Raw genomic sequence first — 10962 nt, 5'->3', positions numbered from 1 at the left:
TGCGTAGAAGAAAAACCAACGCGTATATATATATATATATAATATATATATATATACACACACATGACATGATAAAAAGACTTATGTATAAGAACGTGGGGAGTCTTCGCCTTAATATAATAAAGAGTAATTAGGGAATTCTGTTAGAGCGAGGAATAAACAAAGTGAAGCAAAAGGACGGCCACGTCGTGCGGATGAGTCTGATCACATTCTTAATTAAAACAATGAAGGAGCTTGAAATTCCGACAAGCTAACCCCAATACTCGTTCTTTGTCTTTCTCTGCTTTGGCCAAAACCTAATGAATGCCCATTTGAGGCTTGGTTTTCAATTCACAGTCACCTTATATTCCCCGTTGTGTCAATCTGTTTACAACTCATGATCATAACCGTACCGTTTATTTCTCTTATACATAATACACGTAGTGGAAAAATATTCATCTCACAAAACGAAATCACATTTTGCAAACTCCCATCTTATCTTCTGTTGACGGTGAAAATTCGTCAACAGAAATATAACAAGTTTCAAAATGGTTTGTGAGAGTTTTTATGATCAAAATCACTGTTAAAAGTAATTAAAAAGCAAGAACACATAAGAATTATAGTGATTCACCATTGACCCAAGAGCTACGTTCACTGTGGGGAGGAGAGAGTTCACTATTCTTTAGAGAGAATTTTACACGCTAATTGCTCTGAATGAAACTTGGGGATCTTTTGACCTACAATTCCTTATTTATATCGTTGACCATTGTCCCTGCTGGTTTTCCTATTTAATTCGGGGATATTACCCTCATCTTTTGAGATAGTTTCCCAAAAAATAGAGATTACAATCAATCATGACAATTTCATTGCTTAAACTTCGTATATTTGAATTAAAAATAGCAAATCTCGGAGCAAATCCCACATATCTCTCGACTTCATAAGCGCTCCCAGAACCATCTTTGCCCACAATTGTTGGTGCGGTCAACTTCATGTTGTCCTTTGCATCTCCTCAAAGCGGTCGACATCCTATGTATGTCACACCCTTTACTAGCGGTCTGCTCCTAAGAGAGTTGCCATCCGACGTGGTGGCTAAAGCTGAGTTGTCCTCGATCACTTAATGCCCTTGTTCATGATACATGGGCCTCATTCAATGCCTGATTTAGGGTTCAGAATTTTGCCCTACAACATTTTCCCCCCAAGTCGAGGCTTTCCTCTGGATTGCTTCGAGCTTTGACCAAGTCGGGTTTACGCCTTGACTCTCCTCCCCTGAGTTTGTTTGCGTCTGAAGGATTCTAGCCCTAAGCCTCTCTAGGCAATGATGGTTCTGACGCAGAAGATGCTTCTTGAGCAAGGCAACAGTCACATTGATCAAATCAACATATCAGACGTTACTTCTCTATTTTGAATGGATGAATCTAGGCCGTTGGATCGTGTCTTTTTAGTTTCTCGTTTATGTCCTCGACGTTGGACCACGACTTTTCATCTCCACCGTTGGATGAACAGTTATTTCATCCAACAATTTAGGGTCGAGGCTACATTTCATTATAAAGAGCGGTTCCCAAATGAGTCTTTCATCACTTTATTTTGAAAAAACTGCCGATACTCTGCAAAAATTTCTTTAAAACCTCTGATTTCTTCCATTTTTGAAGCTTTCTTAAGGATTTCCTTGTCAAATTTTTGAACTTCTTCCTAGATCTCCTTCATTTTTCAATCTTTCTGACATCTTTTTACCTCGATTACTTGATTACACTATTCTTAGGCTTAGTTTATTTTATGGGTTCTAATTCTTAGTTTTGATTCTGTTACAATGTTTTTTCTCATAAAAAACTTGAATTTAAAAATTTTCCACTCTCACAAAATTTGAATGCAAAATCAAAATCACTGATTTGAACCCACAAATCAAACGAGCCCTAATTTTATCGGGATGTAAATAAATACAAACTCCACCACCAATTACGCCATCTTATTAAACTCGCACATTATACCATCAATGTCTTATAATTATATGCATGTAAGTATATATGTAACCTGCTTCCAACTTCCAAGGAAAGAAGGTTGTCAAAATGCAAAATTATTATATCTATAACAAAATTAAAGATGGTAATCAGGTAATATCACCTTAGTCAATGACAGGGTGTAGCCATACCTTCTTAAGGGGTAGATGAACGCCCCAATTTTATTATTATTATTTTTTTTTAACTTTTTAGTTTTGTATGCAAATTTTGTTAAAATTTGTACTTTGCTCTCCCAAAAATTTCAAATTATACATGCATATCCTTCCTCAAAATCTGAAATATTACGTCTGTCCCTACTCACTTATATTTTTGGATACACCCCAAATCATCGATCAGTATGAGTACATGCAACACGCAACAATAACAACGTTTGAATAAGCATCGGCGTGTTAATTCTGAGGCCTTTCATCGAGAAAGAACTAGTTTGCATTCTGTCAAATGAAGATAATTTGGTAGTAAGCAGAATTAAGAATTTGCAACTTAAAGATAAAAAAAATAGACAATCAATTATAATATCTAATCTCTGGTTTCACAGAGAGCAGCTGATAGATAAAGTCATAAAGATCACTGCCGTCGCTAGCTAGTAGTGCATCTTATAACATACAGACTTATCAAGATTTTCAACGACATTATACATTTCATAATTAATTTCTCTAGTCATATACGCGGATATAAGAGTAAAATAATTTGCTGGCGGTGAACAAACAAAAAGAAAGGGGAAAAAATACACGAAAAATCATCCAGGAGAATAATATATCTTTCATAAGTGCAGTCCAAATCCAGCTGTAAGATAATATTATCCGATATAATTAGATGAATGAAAAGAACCCCAAATCCGTATAAATAATTTTTGCCCACGAAGCCTCCGAAACAGTAGTCCATGTTTGGTTACCTGAACTAAGCCATGAACACGAATACAACTATTCCCCTTCGACTCCGCCGTTTCTCGCGCGCGCTTCATATCAGTTCCACGCGTCCGATAGAGACCCTTGCTAGTTTTTCATTCTTAATGAAAATAAAAATAAACATAATTAGTAATAATTATAAATTATAATTATATTTCTCTTCAATGACGGGCTTAAAAGGGATTGCACCGGCCATTAATGCACGACCTTCGATTTTTGAGGAAACCCCACCAAGAAAAAAAAAAAAAAAGAAATTGATTTGTGAACCATATAACGAAGGAATAAAATCTAGACAAGAGAAATTAATTAGGAAAACCCCTAAAAATCTGATTTTATTCCCCCCCAAGGGAATTAAACGCTGTGCTAGGGTTTATTTTGTCTGTCGCTCAGATGCCTCGTTTTGCACCCTTTCAGCATTAACAAAGGCTATTGCGACAGCTCGTCATGTCTTCGTTAGACTTGGCCCAATTGCCGAGTCTGATCCATAGAACAACTCAACAGATTTATTAATTAATTATATTAATAGTTGTTTTATATGGTTATTAGGAAAACTAATTCATGTGGATTAGTCTTAGGCTCTTAGCTAAGCCACACAGCTCAAGGCACGCAGACTTTTTGATACTCCTCATTTCTCATGCTTTGCTTTGGTTATTTCTTAACCAAGTTATAATTAGCAAAAGAAAAGTAAATTTGATTTTTGAGTGAAGTCTGAGAGTGCATTAATTCAGTGTCGTTGAAAACGTTGTCGTTGAGGATTATAGTTAGTGGAGATTCCTTCTTTTGAGTATGACTTCCAAACCAATATGGCCAAGTACTGACCACGTTAATGTTAGGTCGTAATCTTTTATCGCGGTTGACTCTTTTGTAATTTATTGTCGTTTGTATTTTACTGCACGAGTCGTTAATTGTATTACAGAATAAAATATAAAATATTCTCGACATTTTAGTAGGTTAGTTTATACACATTCATTGTAACATATATATGTGTACGTCATATATATATATATATAAGGTATATGTTTGTGTGTATGTGGTTGTATATGTGTATATTTTATGCATTGTTACCCAATACAAAGTGCATGTGTCGAGTTCAATATACGGAGAAAAAAATTGTGCATGTCTATAGCGTGACTTTTATAAATTCCTATTGTTCAAGCAGAGTTTCTTCTTTATACAAATATGTGGTGAATATTTATAGACTAAAAGAAAAAAAATATTAATATGCGTGTATAGCCATTAATTAAATACGCCCTATCTTATTTTTTATTTTTCATAATTAAAATTGATGGAAACCACCTTATATAACATAATTAAGTTAACAAATTATCGGGACGAGAAAATATTTCTTTGACCATTATTAGACAATTATTCCCTACCAATAACAAGCTGCCATTAATAGCGTGACAACGACATCAAACGTTAAAAAACGTAACCTGACCCATAAACCATTATTACTTATATAATAAGCATTTCAATTTGTTTATTTTATAAATTAGTGGAAATAACCTGATCTTATTAAACAGGAAATTAAGAAGCTAGTAATAAAGTTTTCCATTTTTTTAAGTTTACATTTTTTTTTTGGTTGTTGCATTAACTATCACACTTCGAAGTCAAAGTACTTAGATGAGTTCTGAATATTATATGTATAATATTAAACGAAATTTATTACATCATCGACTTCCCTAGTATTAACCACATATTAAACCGCATAAATGGAAACAATAAGTTTATCGTATCACTTTTCAAAAAACTAAAAATTACTAAAAATAAGAATAACGTAAAAAAGAATTATAAATAAAAAAAAAGTTACTAAAAAGAGAGTATATAAATAGAAATATAAATGAAAAGCTTATACAATTAAAACGTGAAACATTGTAAAATATAAGATAACAAAATAAAATAAAATAAAAGAGTTGAAATTTAAAAAGGAAATGAAAAAAAAGTAAACCACTTAAAACTCACTATCTTAGACTATCATATAAGGATCAGTACCCAAATATAACAAAATGAAAAAAAATAATAATAATAAAGGAGTTGCAACTTAAAAATGAAAGGAAAAAAAAATCAAGCACCTAAATTTACTTAGAGATTTAAAGATAAAAGAGTTATTTGTACAAATAACTTTTGAAGATATGTATTTTTATTTTTATTTTGATCTGTTGATTTTTTAAAAAAATTTAGTATCTTAAGATTCATGAAATTAATATACAGTTTATTAACTACTTTGACCGTGAAAGATATGAAAGAAACAAACCGTTATTAAAATTATAATTGATCATAATTAAAGGAAATATTCTAGTAAGAAAGTTGAGATTGGAGGTCTAAGAACTTTATGAGAGAAAGCGGTAAAATTCAAATGGAGGGAAAGTGAAAGAGGAATAGAAAGGGAAAAAGTAGGAGAATATTGTTAGTAAGAGACTATGGTAGACAATGGAGCCAAAAGAAAGAAAGAAAGGAAAAAAAAGGTAAAACACTGAAGAAGAAGAAAAAAAGGTAAGGTACCATTTGTAAAAATACACACTCGTAAATCAAACTGTTAAAAAGTTAATCTAACAGTTAAAATATCAGTACTTATTAGTGGGGAAAAAATGTCTACTGTAGGATAAAAGTTGCAAAGAAGATATAGTAGACAAATGGAGGAAAAAAGATAAAAGAAAAGTAAAAAATAAAAATAAAAAAAAGTTTAAAAAAATAGTAACATGGAGGAAAAGAAAAAAGCAAAAAAAAAAAAAAAAAAAAAGAAGTCAAAAGGCTAGCACCAAAACGGTGCGTATATGACTATCAAAAAAGAACAGTACTCTACTCTTTTATCTATATAAAGAAATAAGTTTATCATAGTTTATGGCCACTTCTCTACGGTGCCAGTTGTGTTCAAAAGGTTGACCAATTTAAGAATCTTTGGATCTCCACTTATTTTCAACTCCCCGAAACGTTTCGTCACTTATATTACGCTTGTCCTTGTATCTGGATCCTAAGTATCTACTGTAAATTTTTCCTCATTTTGAACCTCACCCTTAACTTTAAGGCTATGCCATCCTTTACGATGGTGAACAAATAAATAGCCGGTGACAGACATATATGCATGCACATTCAGGAGGAAAATTCGGTTCAATGGTAACTCAACATCCTTGAAAAAGATAATAGATCAATCAAACAGACATGATACTCAATAATGTTATGGGAACGACCAAAAAAAAAAAAACACTTTAAGCACAAAATGAGTAAAATAATTGGAGTCTAGTGTAATTGCCTTAAGATTTTGTATTGGAAATTGCGTCTCTAGCCATTTACCTCACTTTGAGAGAATCTTATCTACATCTACATATATCTATCTATCTATCATCTATCAACAATACTAAGGCCAAATGGGTTTTTTGGGGGTTAACGAAACATGGTAACGAAATCAACAATACTAAAGCCCAATGAGTTTTTTGGGGTTAACGAAACATGCGAAACGTTTCGGCCTTTTTTTCTTTTTTTGGTTTTTTTTGGCCTTTTTTTTGTTTTTGTTTCTTTTTCTCTTTCTTTTCCTCCCTCATCTTTCTTTAATACAATTTTTGGCCTTTTAATTTTAATATTTATTCAAATATATCATCATTTAATACTTTTTCACAGTTATCTAAACTATTATTTCTCTCCTAATTATTCCGTTAAAATAATTTATTCTCAAAGTTGTCCCCACATAAACATTTTTTTCTTAACCCTTAACTTTCTTTATTACATTTTTTGCCTTTAGTTTCTATATATTTTTAAATATATCCCCATCTATACAATATTACTAAGGTTAAATGGGTTTTTTGGGTTTTGAAACGAAAATGTTACATTTTATTCGCCGAAAAAAACAAGCTCACATGGTGCACAATACAGCAGATGGAACGCGAGAAGAAAATGGTCGACAGCCATGACACGTGGCTCGTTCAGATTGGCGCACAAGAGAAAGTGGCGGAGCCGCTAACGCGAGGCAACTGGCGCGACAAAGGTGCACACGCCTTTGTCTGGGTGTGGCTTACACGTGTAAATTGCGGCCGTTAAATCTCTTGATCCAACAAACGTCATTATTTCCGGATTTATTTATTATTATTATTATTTTATTTTGTTTATTTTTTAACTGATTTGTTGTCTAATTTTATCCATTTTAAAATTGTTTTGCATTAAATTGTTGATGCTACTCATATTAAAATACTATAAATAATTCAAATAAAAAATAAAATTAAACAAAAATACACTAAAACAAAATAAAATTGCATGAAATTAAATAAAAACAAATTAAGCAAAACAAAATAAAACTATTTTATAACACAACAAACTAAGTTAAAATCATTTTTTATTGTCTTTAGCTTCAGATCTTTTGTCGCTTTTGTCTTCATTTCTTTTTTGTCTTTTTTTAACAATTTGTATTACCGTTATTTTAAATGAATCACGTGCGCGTCTTTCGATCTGACGGTCGTAATAATTTTTGAATTTATTTTTCATTAGTAATATATTTATTTATTTGTTTATTTTTAACTGATTTGTTGTAATTTTATATAATTTAACACCGTTTTATACTAAATTTTTTATGATATTCAGATAAAAATACTATAAATAATTCAAATAAAATTAAACAATAACACACTAAAATAAAGTAAAATCATGCCCAATTAAATAAAAAAAATTAAACAAAACAAAATAGAACTAATTTGAAACACAACAAAATAAGTTAAAATCTTTTTTCTTGTCTTTTGCTTTAGATCTTTTTCTCTTTTCATCTTCATTTTTTTGTCTCTTTTTTCTTCTTTCTCTTTAAAAAAAAAAACAATTTGAATAACCACTATTTTAAATAAATCACGCGCGCGCATAGCGCACTAAAGACTAGTATATATAAAAAGCGAAAAGCGTTAATGAACACTTGCCTTCCACGTGGCATGAACATTTCGTTTCCATTTCTGTCCTTTTTTTTTTTTTTTTTTTTTTTTTTTTTTTTTGCTTTTTAGCTTTTCTTTTGTGATTTTTCTTACTTTGATTTTTAACCCTTAGTTAATTTTTATTTACATTCTTGTCATTCATTAATGTTTGTTACAAATATACCCATACACAAATACTTTTATTACAATCCCCCCTCTCTCTCTATATATATGTTAAATTAGGGATCCATTCTTACTGATAATTATATGAATTTTCATGTGTTAAAATATCTGAGATGCATATCTCAACTTTAGAGACCTTGATATTAAGGTTAATTCCAATGACAGTGATTACAACTACATTGCACAAATGAGCATTTAGGCGTAAACCAAATCATCCCTCTTAGTTAATAAAAAATTTGATAGAAGTTCTTGATAGATTATAATGTTAATTTGTGAATAAACACTTTATTATATGCCAAATTAATTTTTTAATAGAACTTCACTAGAACACGGACAAAAAACTAGTAGTATATTAAGAATGAGGAGTTTAAATTCTCGTATAAATTTAATAGTTTGTTCTCTTTTTAATTCTTCACCTTCTAAATGTTACAACTAATAAAATTTTTAATACAATTTAATATTCGTTCATTGAATGTCTTTAATATCCTACGGTTTCATTTTTTGATGATACTTGGTGTATTTTGAGCTTTTGCCTTTTGCCTGAGCACATAGGGGTGTGCATTAGTCGGTTTTTCTCGGTTTGGAAGTTTTGATTTTGCGGATAATTGGATCTGAAACCGTCTAATAGGGGTATAAAACTGAACATCAACTAGACTGTCATATTCTGTCGGTTTGGTTCGGCTTTTGCAGTTAACATAAAGACTTTTAAGCACTTTTACAATATTTTTTTAAGTATTTTTACAGTATTAGTAGTCATAAAGAATATTACTTTTAAGAATTTTTATAGTATTTTAATCGAAAGACTAGTAGATAGAGTATTACTTTTAAGTATTTTTACAATATTTTTAAAAATATTTTTGAAGGTAACTTATATTTTCGATTTGGTTAACCGATCGAAATCTAAAACATGAAACCGAAACATAACCGAGACACTAAATCTCGGTTCAGTTAACCAACCCCACCGTTCGGTCGTGACATGTCACCTACTTCTTCGATCGGTTGTTGTCAGTCCCGCTCAGGTGACGGTTTTTTTATGCAGTCCTACTCGAAAGTTGGCATGTTCAAATTCTTAGGGTCGAATTTGACTTTTATTGCACTTTGTAATTCCTGCAAAAATACCACCAACACATTCATACATATTATTGTATATACTAAAAGAGACGCATGATCACTGTACTAGTACAGTAAAATACCAGTTTTGTCCTTTGAGTTTGAATTGTCTAGTTTGTCCTCCTTTTTTTTTTTTTTTTTCCCTTTCTTCTCATTTTCCTGCGCAGGAGCTTTTGGGTTTTTGCCTGCCGTATTGTCTGATTGTACACTTTTGTCCTCAGTTTTTATTTCTTTATTTGTTCTAACAGACCCGCTTAAAAAAGGCCAAGAACCATATAATATAACTACTTCTAAATCTTTTGATTTACACTACATATAATTAAAAATTTTCAACTTCCTTAATAGTTATTATTAATTTTTATAATATTTGTATTTTACAATTAAGAAGAACAAAAGAAAAAAATAAAATAAAAGTTTTAATACGTCGTAAGAAACTATTAACTAGAATATTATATAGATATATCTATATGTATATATGCATATATGAACTAATCCTATACTATAAAAATTCTTAACTTTTTGTATAATACAACAGTATTTCCCGCAGCAACGTGCAGGCTTTTAGGTAGTTATTTACTAAAATGTACGTGCAATATACAAGGGAAGTCCAACAATCTCTCAGGTCTTGTTTGTTTCCCTCGTTTAAACCTATAGGTTTGATTCTGCTACAGTGTTTCTTTTCATAAAAAATTTGAATTTCAAATGGGAAAATTAAGAATCATTAGTTTAAACGCAATATGTCTTTTCTAATTTAGACTTTATTTATCATTACATTTTTTCCATATGACGTGTGATTTATATCTCCTACTTTATTAATAAAAAAATGAACCCATTAGAATTTGAATTCTAGTAGATATATGTACATATTTATGTTTCGTTCACTTCACGAGTTTGAGTTTTCAATTTGAGTTGAGATACGATATTTTCTGAGATCTTTTCACTGTAGCAAAAAATATTAGATATACATTTTCTGAGAACTTTTAACTATAAAAACTTAAAATTAAAAACTCGAATCGATGAAACAAACAAGAACTTAATCAACCGCTTGAGCTAGCCTCAAACCACTTTATCTTACGTCTTGATTGATTAGATGGGAAGAACAAAATCGAGCAGTCTTTATATTAGCATTTTCATAATTTAGGTTTTTATCTTTCGTTTTAAAATAATTGATTAGATGAAAAGAAGATGCGCAACGTAGAAATGTGAGTTAAGTATCAAGTCGATCAGTTATTGATTTTTTATTTCTATTAAAGAGGAAAGAATTTTTCTTCCTTTCTTTTTTTTGAATATGATCAAATGCTTTTATAATAACTAATTACGGGCTCTCTTGCATTTCCCTCCGCCATCGTTGAGGTCCTTGAGGATATTTAATAAAGGTTAAGAGGATTTTTTTATCATTATTATTATTATTTTAAATGCTTGTGTTCGTCAGGTACTGAATTTGGTCACCAATCTCCCCTTCATGGCAAATTGCACCACATTTTCACAAAACAACGATGATATAACAACTTATTACTGCGCAATGCGCATCTCCAACCAGTCTCTTAAACCATCAAACTTACAAACGTTTTATTATTAGGATCAGCCCATTCCTCCCCTTAAAAATCAAATGGTCTTTCGAAATCTACGACTTCATATATAAGTTTCAGCATTCTCAAACGAACTTCACCAAGAAACACCAAGTAATGGCACAAATGTCGTTAATCAAGCTGCATTAACTAGTACAAACAAGGGTTTGTTTCCCAATCGTTCTCGACCCTGAAATCAGCGACAAAAACACATCAGCAACGACCTCAAAGATATATGAATCAGTGTGTATTACATAAAAATTTGTGCGGTTAGTGTCTTAAAATAAGTAAGCAACATCAAACCATGAGCTTCAGGTAC

This window comes from Morus notabilis, unplaced genomic scaffold (assembly GCF_000414095.1).
Source record: "Morus notabilis unplaced genomic scaffold, ASM41409v2 Scaffold2106, whole genome shotgun sequence".
In the NCBI taxonomy this organism is placed as follows: domain Eukaryota; kingdom Viridiplantae; phylum Streptophyta; class Magnoliopsida; order Rosales; family Moraceae; genus Morus; species Morus notabilis.
This window is presented reverse-complemented; position numbering follows the sequence as displayed.